Source organism: Pleurodeles waltl, chromosome 4_2 (assembly GCF_031143425.1).
Source record: "Pleurodeles waltl isolate 20211129_DDA chromosome 4_2, aPleWal1.hap1.20221129, whole genome shotgun sequence".
Classification (NCBI taxonomy): domain Eukaryota; kingdom Metazoa; phylum Chordata; class Amphibia; order Caudata; family Salamandridae; genus Pleurodeles; species Pleurodeles waltl.
This window is the reverse complement of record NC_090443.1, coordinates 113,818,303-113,831,191: the sequence shown is the minus strand read 5'-3', so window position 1 is coordinate 113,831,191 and position 12,889 is coordinate 113,818,303.

Below are 12,889 nucleotides of genomic sequence, written 5' to 3'. Positions count from 1 at the left end.
CTAACGCAGTTTTGCGTCAAAAAAATTAGCACCGGCTAACGCCATTCTGAGGCGCCATGCGGGTGCCGTATTTATTCAATGACGTTAGCCGGCGTTAGCCGCCGGCGCTGCCTGGTGTTCCGTGAAAAAAAACGACGTACACCAGGCAGCGCCGGCGTAGGGGGATATGGAGCTTGGGCGCCAAAAAATGGGGCAAGTCAGGCTGAGGCAAATTTTTCGCCTCAACCCGATTTCGCCATTTTTTTCGACTCCCAACCCCCATAGAAATCACTCCTGTCTTAGCAAAGACAGGAGTCATGCCCCCTTGCCCAATGGCCATGCCCAGGGGACTTCTGTCCCCTGGGCATGGTCATTGGGCATAGTGGCATGTAGGGGGGCACAAATCAGGCCCCCCTATGCCACAAAAAAAAAAAAAAAACACTTACCTGAACTTACCTTAATGTCCCTGGGATGGGTCCCTCCAGCCTTGGGTGTCCTCCTGGGGTGGGCAAGGGTGACAGGGGGTGTCCCTGGGGGCATGGGAGGGCACCTCTGGGCTCCTTCAGAGCCCACAGGTCCCTTAACGCCTGCCTTTTCCAGGCGCTAAAAAACGGCGCAAAAGCGGCCGTACGTCATTTTTTTTGACCCGCCCACTCCCGGGCGTAAATTTTGCCCGGGAGTGTAAATACGGCACACATGCCTCGGAGTCAGTTTTTTAGACGGGAACGCCTACCTTGCATATCATTAACGCAAAGTAGGTGTCCACACTAAAAAATTATGCAAACTCCATGGACTTTGGCGCTAGACGCGTCTAACGCCAAAGTATAAATATGGAGTTAGTTTTGCGTCGGAATTGCGTCAAAAAAAACGACGCAATTCCGGTGCAAACAGAGTATAAATATGCCCCTTTAATTCTTCTATTGTGTCTACAACTTTTAGAGCAAAGGCTTCACTTGGTTCAAGTTCTGGTTCATTTATCAAATTCCATTAGTCTCTGAGCAGTATACAGTTCAATGCGCAAAACCTTGCGACTTGATCTGCATATCCATTTCCCAAAGAAACGAAGTCTTGTGGTTTCGAGTGAGCACTGCATTTTACCACTGCTACTTCTCCTGGTAACTGGATATCATGTAACAATTCTCTTATTCTATCACCATTTTTCACTGGTGATCCTGAAGAGGTAATAAAGCCTCTTTGTGACCACAATTGTCCAAAATCATGCACTATTCCAAATCCGTATTGACTGTTAGAGTAAATGGTGACTTTCATTAATGCCGAAAGTTGGCAAGCTCTAGTAAGGGCTACTAGTTCTGCTACTTGCGCAGAGTAAATTCCTTGTAACCAAGATGCTTCTAGAACACCAGTTATTGTACACACAGCATATCCTGCTTTCAATATTCCTAATGCATCTCTTAAACATGAACCATCAACAAAAATTATTTGATCATTTTCTTCCATTCGAGTATCTTTGATATCAGGTCTTGGTTTGATACAAAATTCAGTCACTTGAAGACAGTCATGCTTGATATAATCTGCGTTTTCAATTTCAACATTTCCACTGGGAAACAAAGTTGCTGGATTTAATGTAGTGCATCTTTTTAACTGTACAGTTGGTGATCCCAAAATTATTGTCTCGTACCTTGTAATCCTAGCACCAGTCATGCGCTGTGTTCGGAAACGTGTCAAAAGTATTTTGACTGAGTGAGGGACCATAACTGTTAAAGGATGTCCCATCACTATTCCTCCACTTTGATTCAGACTCATACCAACTGCTGCTACAGCACGCAAGCATCCTGGTAAGGCTGCTGCGACTGGATTTAAAGTAGCTGAAAAATAGGCTACTGGTCTGTTTACACCTCCATGGGCTTGAGTCAAGACAGACAAGGAACATGCATCACGTTCATGACAAAACAATATGAAAGGCTTTGTGTAATCAGGCATACCTAAAGCTGGAGCTCTGCACATGCATTCCTTTAATTAAATAAAGGCATCCATTTCATCTCTTTTCAACACTATTTCGTCCTGCGCATCTATCTGGGTCAGTTTCAGTAAAGGTTTGGCTAGAGTTGAGAAACTGGGAATCCATTGGCGACAGTAGCCCACCATTCCCAAAAACGTTCTCACCTCTTTTCTTGTTTTGGGTGGACTCATTTGAAGTACACTCGTTATTCTATCTTTCATGATTTTTCTCGACCCTTTTTCTATTTGGCGACCGAAATATTTCACTTTCTTTTGGCAGTATTGCAATTTTGAAGGAGACACTTTGGGGGTCATTCTAACCCTGGCGGTCCAAGACCGCCAGGGCTAAAATGACGGGGGCACCGCCAACAGGCTGGCGGTGCCCCGCTGGGCATTCTGACCGCGGCGGTTCGGCCGCGGTCAGAAGTGGAAAACCGGCAGTCTCCCGCCGGTTTTCCGCTGCCCAAATGAATCCTCCATGGCGGCGCAGCAAGCTGCGCCGCCATGGAGGATTCTGACACCCCATACCGCCATCCTGTTCCTGGCGGTTCTCCCGCCAGGAACAGGATGGCGGTATGGGGTGTCGCGGGGCCCCCGTAAGAGGGCCCCAAAAAGAATTTCAGTGTCTGCTTTGCAGACACTGAAATTCGCGACGGGTGCAACTGCACCCGTCGCACCTTCCCACTCCGCCGGCTCAATTCTGAGCCGGCGTCCTCGTGGGAAGGGTGTTTTGCACTGGGCTGGCGGGCGGCCTTTTGGCGGTCGCCCGCCAGCCCAGTGCAAAACCCTAAATACCCTCAGCGGTCTTTCGACCGCGGAGCGGTATTTTGGAGGGGGAAGTCTGGCGTGCGGCCTCCGCCGCCCGCCAGACTTAGAATCTCCCCCTTTGTGTCCATTCCTTCCCAAATGGTTCAGTAAGGCAATAGTGTCAACTGTACAGTCATTTTCTGTTTTGGATGCAATCAGTAAATTGCCAATATACTGTACTAAGGTTGATTCAAAAGGTAATTCCAATGATTCCAGATTTTTCTTTAGAATCTGATTGAAAATTGATGGTGACTCCGAAAACCCTTGAGGAATTCGACACCAACTGTATACTCTGTCCATGAATTTGAAACAAAAGAGAAATTGGCTGTCCTCATGAAGAGGCACAGAAAAGAATGCTTGTGACAAATCGATGACTGTGAACCACTCTGCATCACAGGGAATTTGAAACATTATTACAGCTGGATTTGGTACTACGGGGCAACATTTGACTATTATGTCATTTATTTTTATCAAATCTTGAACAATTCGGACCTTTCCACTTGGCTTTATAAGTCCCATGATTGGTGAATTACATGGACTACTTAGTACTTCTTTCAGTACTCCCTGTTTCACAAATTCGTCAATGAGTTGGGCGACTTTCATGAGAGTATCTTGTGGCATGTGGTATTGTGGAGTCTGAGGAAAATGTACATTAGGTTTTACAGTCACTTTCACTGGTTCTGCTCCTGTGATCAATCCAACTTCTTTCCCTGTCATATCCTACACTTCCTTTTCAACAGTTTCTTGTAAATCAGCTGGAATATCGGCTTCAGTGAGCATAGGATAAAGAGTAATCAGGGGATACTCTTCATCAACAGTTTCCATTTCTTCTTCTTCTAAACTGTCCTCTTCTTCCTCATCACTGTTTGTCTGAATTTTAATTCCATTATGTGAGCACATAATCGAGCATCCTAGTTTGCACAATAAATCTCTTCCTAATAGGGATATTGGACTTGAGTCAGACACCACAAATTTATGTAACCCTTGAAAGTTACCAATTTTGACTTGCACTGGATCTGTAATTGGGTTTGTCAGATACCTATTTGCTACTCCCACTACTTGAACTGTTCTCCCTGAAAGTGGCAAATTTGGTACTTCGATACTTCTAACTGTAGAGCGTGTGGCTCCTGTGTCAACCAAAAATGAAACGCTGTGACCCATAACTTTTCCTTCCACATATGGTCCCTTTTGATCAACTTCCAAAGATGCTGCAAGCATACAATTTCCCTCCTCATCTGAACTTTCACTCTCCCATTCATTGTTTATTCCATTCTCACTGTGTAACGGGAATTGGTGTACTGTGCTACTTTGATTCATTCCTTTACCTGTTACCTGTTGAGGAAGCATTACTTGTTTCTGATTCATTGGTGCTAAGGGTGCTTGCATTTGCTGATTAGGTACCATAGGAAACTGCTGTTGCATCGGTTGTAACTGTGCCATCTGTGCACGGGGCATTTGCACCTGCTGTTGTTGCATGGGTTGTAAACCCTGCATCTGATTTACATTATTTTGGAAATTTGGATTTGGACCTCTCAATTTTGGTCCTCTCATATTCTGAAATGTATTGACATCATTGTTTTGCTGACCTACACCTTCCTGCACCAACATTGGGCACTCCCGTTTCCAATGTCCGACGATTCCGCACGTGTGACATGGCATCACTTTCTTCATTGCCTGTATACCATTAGGAATCACAACAGTATTCAAATCAGGACCATTATCCACAAAACCTCCTCGGCCTCTGATCTGTGGCTGAAACATAGCATTTCCCTGCTGTTGCTGCTGCGGCAACTGTTGTTGGAAACCTTGCAAACCTGTCTGAGCTGCTCTAATCTGCATTACCATCACTTTTTCTTTCAACCTTTTCTGCTTTGTCTCAATCTCATCACTGCAGTATTTTGCATAGTTCAACACTTCATCGATCGATTTTGACTGCCAACAAATCAAATGCATTTTAATCATCTGGCTAATTTCGGGTCTCAATCCTTCCACAAATCTGAATACAAAATGGAGCATGTCCTTTGCCTCAATCGTTTCCGTGCCACTGTAATTTTTAAATGCTTTCAACAATCTCTCATAGTATGCATGTATCGACTCCTTAGCTTCCTGTGCTGTTCTGTCAATTTTCTGCCAATCTACATTTTTCGACGCAATGTTTGTTTTCAAATACTCAATCACTTTATGGTATACGCTCATTACCTTAGGCGATGGTGCACCTGTGTCCTTATCTCTTTCCGGTTCAGTTGTTGGATTCTCTACCGCCCTTTTAAAATCTTCCCACAAATCTGCTGGGACTACAATTTCGAACAAAGTATTCAGGTCTTCCCAAAGACATTTTGCGAGTTTCACAAATCTATCTGTTTGTTGATACCATTCGATCGGTTTCTCTCTTAACTTGGGGTAATCATCCGTAAAAGATTGAATGTCACACCTGTGCCATGGTACATGGATAAGTTTCCCTCGTGCTGTTTCTCTCATCGGTAACATGGTTATAAGATAATCATTCTGTTGTGTTTTAACATTTTGATCTGGGGTACTTTCTTTCTTCTTATCCTTTTTCTTAACCCACCTACTCTCCCACTTGTCTAAACATCTCCAAACCTGCGCGCTTTGCAATATTTCTTTAAGGTGTGCTTTCATTCCTGCAGACCTCATGTGTTCAAAATCCTTTGCCTCAAAGTCTAACCTGTAACTTCTGCTCAAGTGCTTGGTTTTGTTTATGTCTATTTTGTGTCTGTCTGCAATTTCTTGTAACCTCTTATGTATGCTGCTTACTTCTCTTGTAACTCTAGGGCAAATGTATCTCAGCTTTTCTTCTGTGTATGATTCTAACCTGTTCAGACCCATCGTTCCATCTACGAGTTCACCTGCTTCCATGCCCAATCTTATTTGATTCAATTATTCTTCTCCTTTCCCCTTGGGTGTACTCTGTGGGGTATTCAGACTGTTCAACCATTGTGTTAACTGTTGTGTGTTTAGTCCTATTAATGTAGCATTTACGTCTACTGCTACTGATGGTTTCTGTAATGTTTCTGTTTTTGAGGTTTGCAGTATTATTAGTGGTGGATTTGACCTTACCACAGTTGCTGGAACACAAACTGGAATCGGACTAAATTCCAACAAAGACCCAGATCTATTTGACAGTGTTCCTACAGGAGTCATTTCTGGAGCATTTTCTATGTATCTCCTTCCTGTCTCATTCTGTGTAATTACACCTTGATCGCATACACTTGGCTTTGCCTGTATCTATAATGGTACTGGCGGACCGACAGTGATAGGCAAAGATATTGCGTCCGGATTCTGTCTGTTACCCAAATTCTGTGGCATGTTAATTCCCACATTATGGTTCATCATTGCTGACATGTCTAACTGTGTTTCTGCTGTTTTAATGTACTTTGGCATTTCTTGCATCTGCTTTTGAGGCATCAAAATTTGTGTTGGATCGGTTTGAATCAATGTCGGTCTTCGGTAATTCTGTCCTCTCTGCACCATTAAATTAGAAGTCATTTCCAAATTATGCTCATCATAATAGCGTCTTTGGACCTGTGGCTGATAATCATTAACAGGTTCCAGTTTAGTCATGTCAGGATATATTCTCTGAACTTGTGGTATTTCTGGTGTAAAAGGCATATTAGGACTACTTTGCCTCTGCAATTTTCTCAAATTCGGTGTTACAGTACCCTGTATTGGTTCTGGAGGGGCAGTACTAGTGCTTGGGCCATTTTCGTTTTCCACATATGGTGGTGGACGGTCATTTAACAATTGCAGAATGAATTCATCATTGTCTGATTCGTCTGACCTTTTCAAGGTTCTCTTGTTTGTTTTATGGGTCGCTTTTTTCCCTCCCATCTCTGCTTCGTCAGTAATTGCTGGATACAATTTAACTCCCTGCAATATGTCTGATCTCCAAACCTTTTGAGCACTATCCCATCTAGCATCTGCTAGTGTCTTTTCTACTTTTCTCACTCTTGTTTCAAATTTCTTTTGTAGTTGCCTTCTAGCCATTTGTTCCCAAGTTGCTAATGCTTCAAACTGTGCTGGTCTTGCAGGTATTTTCATGTCATATAGCGCAAATCTTAAATTCTCTAAAACTCTCAGATTAAACGTCCCATGGATAGGAAACGCTACACTTCTATGCTTTTCTGTTAATTTACACCATTGCTTTAACCAAAGACATGGTGCAACACCCTTTTCTTCAATTACGATGTAAGCTGGTGTACCCTCAGGCGGTGTTTCTTCTCCTACATTTGCTTTAATATATACATCTACCCTCAAGGCACTCTTTAATGCTTTGAAAAATGTAATCTTTCCGTCCTGTATTTTCTCAAAATGTAATCAATAAGTGACTTTAATTCCCAGAATACTCTTCGCTTGCCTTTCCCCACCAATTGCGCTTCACGGACTCCGTCCAATCCGTGAGCGACCCTTCTTACTAACCAACCTATCCCAGCGCGGCTCCTAGTGACGTCACACTCACACACTGCGGCTGACAAAGTCTTGCGGCTTGTCCTCCTTCATTCAACTTCACTCAAAACGAATTTCTGCAATATATCGCGAGCACTAACCAAAAAGAAGAAAACAAATCTGTCGGTTTACTACAGGAAAGGTAATACAATCGGTTCAGAAACCTTAGGGATTTTTCACTAGCCTTGGCAGTTATTCCATCTTTCTCGGTTTCCCACTTTCGCAAGCAAAATTTGACCTGCAAACTTTACTCTCAACTGATCAATGAACTATTCTAGTGCACCTTAGAATTCGTCAAATCTCAAAGTCGAAAATTTTCTTTTATTCCTCAACATTCGTACTGACTTGTTGACCACGCCCGATCAACCTATTAAACCGAACAAATTACAACATCAATCAAGTGTCTCATACACTTTTCAACATACTCCACAGTCTCTTGACCTCGCAGGGCCCGTCTCAACATCAACAACCACGTTGACAATTTTTCCTGCACAAAGCACTACACACATATGAAGTTCGACGACTTCCCTACTTTCACACTTTGGAGTACCACTCCTCTAAAATTTTATTTGGAGTTCGTAACCCCCTAAAATCCTCACAAACTTCACAATTCATCTGCGGCATAAGCTATGCAAGCGCAAAACCCCTAACTTCACTCATACCGTCACTAGAAACACCGAAAATATTCTCACACTTCCATTTCCTCGGTTCGCAAGCTCCGAGATTCCGGGAAAGTCATTGGGGATTTAGGGCATCATCATCTCTCCAACTTGTTTTATTAAAGAAAATTCTAACTTGAATCCTTCTATTGTTCGGATGGGGTCCCAAAGGGCCAAACCATCAATCTCTGCTACCATCTAGTGATAGCGCATCCAGTCCTTATAAATTACTAATGCTTGGACACGCCGGAGGTCGGTGAACCTTTTGACCGGGTTGAGCTCTCCTCATCCAAAGAATTTTCGGATCCCTCAAATCAATAAACAATAATCATTTATAATCAATAACCAATACTCGATTAGTAATCAATCAACAAATTAGTTAAACTGAAAATCAGTAATTAGACACACCATGACCTTTCAGTCATGAATAACCACACCTGTTTATTAAAAGTTAATGAGTATATTTCCCTATATTAACAAAGCTAACACAATATAAGTAAGTCTCAAAATCAAATGATACACATATATGAACATTACTAGCTGTCCGTAACGACGGAAGAAACGCAATCTACGCAAAACTTGGATTATAATGCATTCGGCTATAACAATGCAAATCACTAACAAAAGTAACTGAATCTGACTAATTGCATACATTGGTCAGCATAACAAGATTTCAATTCAGCATGGTGCATCAAATGAATACCTCAACTAACCTCTGATTAGCATTGGCATGTGGGGCTTCATGCAAAATAATTTAATCAACATAAATTTAGTAAACTTCTAGCTTAGGCTCTGTCAAAATAAGCAGTTGGTACCTAAGAAGGAAAATACAACGAATAATACATTTATCCTTTCATAATTACCAAATACAATCAGCATTCAAGGTAAGTCTTCGTCCTTCAGGTACCGGTTCGATCAGCATGGGACAGATTTCAAAGGGGCAAAGTTTAAGTCAAGTTTTCCTTGCAGCAGCAAGGAAAATGGGGCAAAAGTTATCATATGGGCAAGACGGGGTAAAGTTAAACTTAAAGTCTCTAGGGTGAGAATTCTTTAAAGTCTCTCTCTGGGATAGAAAAAAAAGCATCAAAGTGTCATTAAGGTAAAAGTGGCAAATGGCATCAAAATGGCGTCTCAAAAAGTGGCGTGAATAAAATGGCTGTCTTCTCTTTGTCCGGTGGGTTTAAGTAAGAAAGGTTCCAAATTCTTCAAGTTCTTCCATTGGAGGGTCCATGGGGTGATTTCTCTTTGACCAATGAATAATATCTTTTCTCTTAATACTCATCTACGTGTAAGTTGTCCTTGGAGTTTTGGAACACAAGTACCAACAAAGTTGCCAATTAATTCTGCATCAGTGTCTTTATTGTCTGCACCTGCAGAAACTGACCTTGCTTCAAAGGGGATGAAAGTTGCCTAGCACGCAACCTTGAGATAAGGATATTAGTAATTCTACTGTAAAAATCCAGCTTTTAAAGTTTAAAACACGTCTTTGTTAATACAAGTGAAAACTACGCAGTTAAAATTGAGACCAGGCAACTAGGCCAATGCCTCTGCTAAATTTAAGCTAAGCATATAACAGTTTCAACTAGAAAATCATAAAATATAGCTGCAATTATGACATATTCGTGCATTTGTCGATTTTCATGATTAATTAAGCTTGTTTATACTAAATGGCGAACTACTTCGTGGGCACATTTCCTACATACATTATTTTTCTTTGACAAAATCACATTGTCTTATACAATTTTGTTACATGATATATGAATGTTTGTTAGTCTCTTCTGTTCTTGCTTCATCATGCTCAATGTGGGGTAACTACTTTTTTATTTTTATGTAAGCACTCACAGACCGTGCATGTGTCTTTGAGCTGTCTCCCTCATGTACTTCTTTCTCCCTCGTGCTGCTATATGTCCCTGTGTGCATCTCCTCGCTCCCCTTACTGTTGTTCTTGCAAAAGTGCTTATCCATATTGCTTTTGCCCCCATTTTCCCCTGTTTTCCTTCTGTGTCCCCCTGCCCTCACCAGTGTTGCGTCTGTGTTTCCTGCCCTCCCCTCTTTACTTCCATAGGTGTTGCTTCCATGACCCCTGCCCTCCAAGTGTTGCTTTCATGCCCCCTCGCCCTCCCCATCTTTCTTCCATTACAACCACCTTCCATTGTGTGACCTCAGACCAGCCCTGTTTTCTTTCCGCCTCATTATTTCGGCTCCCGTTATGCTGTTTGAAAAAAATCTTATAAAAATACTTTTGCACGTTTTGTTTTATTTCTAGTTATTGATCCGACTCGGACCAGTAACTAAAAACAAACAAAAAAAAGCATCCACCTCATGTTGTAGGCGCACACCTGCTTGGTACTTGTATCTACCAAATAACATGGTCTGCAACGTAAAAGGTGTTTTTTTTGTTGTTGCTTTACCATAGCCATAAGGGATAATGTGGACCCTGACAAACAATCATTGGCAAAGCCAATAAGTCAAAAAGGAGAGACTTTATTGGCTTTGGCAATGCTTGTTTCTCATTTACGCTTTAACAGTTATGTGCCAATCCATAGAGAGCTGTACTAGGGATCCGGTAATACACTGCACCATGCAGTTGGTGTGCCGACAGTTCCACACAATGGACATCTAGCGCCATGCTAAAGAAAAGTCAATCTGTGGCCATTTCACAGCTGCAGCCAAACCCCCTGGAGAACAGTATTAGATACCTCCTACCACTGAGTAGGTGAAGTAAGATGCAATGGAAATAGGCCCTGTTTTACTTTCACTTTGGAGATTAAAAAAAAGCTTGGTCATTTAAATCTGATAACACTGAACCTGCTACCAGGTTGACTGGTGCCTCACCAATGATGGTCGGTGCCGCCCTTCTCAATGAGAGATACGTGGCAAAACAGAGAGAAGAAATTCATGATCTCATCCTTGAATCTAATTATAACTTATTGTTTATAACGGAGGCAAGGCTCCGTGAAACAGCTGTTTCCGAAATGCCCAAGGCGGTATCTGATTCATCCACATTTTACATGTATACCTTGGAATGAAACTAGCTGCTGGTGTGGCAGTCATTTTTCACAAGCATCTCAAATGCTCATAGAACATAGTCAAGGTTTTTTGTATTTTACAAATAAAAGTGCTTATCTTTGCCCCAATTTTCACAATATTGATTACTGGAGTGGTTGTCGATCGCCACCCCCGCCCATCCTCCTATCTTGCAACTAGTGTTGCAATGACCAGGCCAGTTTCATGGGCCGACTACTCTTCCTCTTCAAAATTACTTATTGCAGGTGATTTTAATATTGAAACTGATGATTTTATATCTTCAATTACTGCTTTAATTGAGTCTTGTAAGATCTTAGGGTTGACACAGTTGGTCTAATTTCCTACAGGTAATGCTGTCCAATACACTGCACTTACCTTTTTTAACCCTGGCCATGCTGCTAATTTTAATAGCTTATCACTCAGTTGGGTGGCTCATCTTCTAGCCACTGTTACTATATCCATCCTGGCCATTAGTGGTCCTAAAAATGGAGAGTCAGTGGCTGTCTCGCTGCCATGATCATAGATGATTAGAAACTTTTTAAAATTTATATTTGACTCCGAGAAGACAGGTTTTTAATTCAACGGTTCTGCCTCCTTGAGTAATATTTTCACTCCTTTTCCCTCCCCTCTCAATTTAGGATTAATCTTTGATGATTGTCTCAATTGTTCCTCTAAACCTGGACAATTTACCTCTGTTTCCCTTAATCAACTAAAACGTTTATTAGCATTTAGTGCTCGTGTCATGATAATTCATGCTATTGCCGGCACACGCTTGGATCACTGCAATGCGCTTTACCTCTTTGTACCTAAATATCAGATTTACACCAAATCACAGAAAGCACAATCTGCGCACCAAGATCTAGCCTCCTGTCAAATTTGGTGGAATTCTGTTCATCAGTTTGGGCTGTAGACGTGCCTAAAGACCCTCTGGGAAAATGCGTTTCGGGATCCTCCCTCTTTCCTCGACCCCTGCTTCACGAATCACCACAAAACATTCAAGACAACAGCTGGACTGACGGTCATATTAGTTTGGGAAATTTCGTGAAGATGTGTCTAATGACGCTAAAGTTATTGGCAAAACAAAAAAAAGCTTTTCCTGTGGAAACTAGGTCATAATTATAACTACCTACTAGTGACCACCAGAAGGTAACCCTTATAAATCATCAATGGTACTTCTTGTGCATTTATATTGACTGGTCGTGAAACATCTATACGTTTTTAAATTTGTTTTGAAATTTATTTGAAACTATTATAGTATGGGTTTAAGTTATGTTGTTAAATTGTTTCCCCTTTTTCTTTTTCTATTAATGGCAGGATGTAGGATGAAATAAATAAGAAGCAAAAGTGCTATTATATCTCCAGGATACATTTGGACTACTCATAAATGTACTAACAGGAGCAACATTGGTGATTCTACAAGAGGTATGACAATTTGAATAAGAAATAAATTAGTTAATGTACCTTTAATTAATTTTGGAGCATTCAGATATGGAGACATAGGAGGAAAATCGGTGATAATAATAAGAAGCATAGGTGTATAAAATAGCATGTAGGAAATGTGCGTTAAAATATGATATATAATTTAAGTTACACTTTTGAAGTTGGAATACACTCTAAGATGGCTGCCATTGTTCTATATAGTAAATGTAGTACATTTTTTATGTTTAGTTTGTTAGTTAAAATGGAAAGGGAAAAGGGGTTCTGAATATCTCTGTGATCAAGGGAGCAGAGTCTCCTGAAATGCGTTGGAGAATACATTTTTGCCATTTTTTGTTTTTCTGCCTGATTAAAGACACTTGGATTGTAGCAAGTAAGTGGCTGCAACAGTGCCTTCTATTCAAGAAGTACCATTGATGATATATATATATATATATATACATATATAAATATATATATAAACACGAAATTGGCGTGCCAGATCGCCGGTGGTGCTGAATTTGAACGCGTGCCACTGCGTTCTAAAATGAACACTTTCCTCTTACTATAAATCAGAG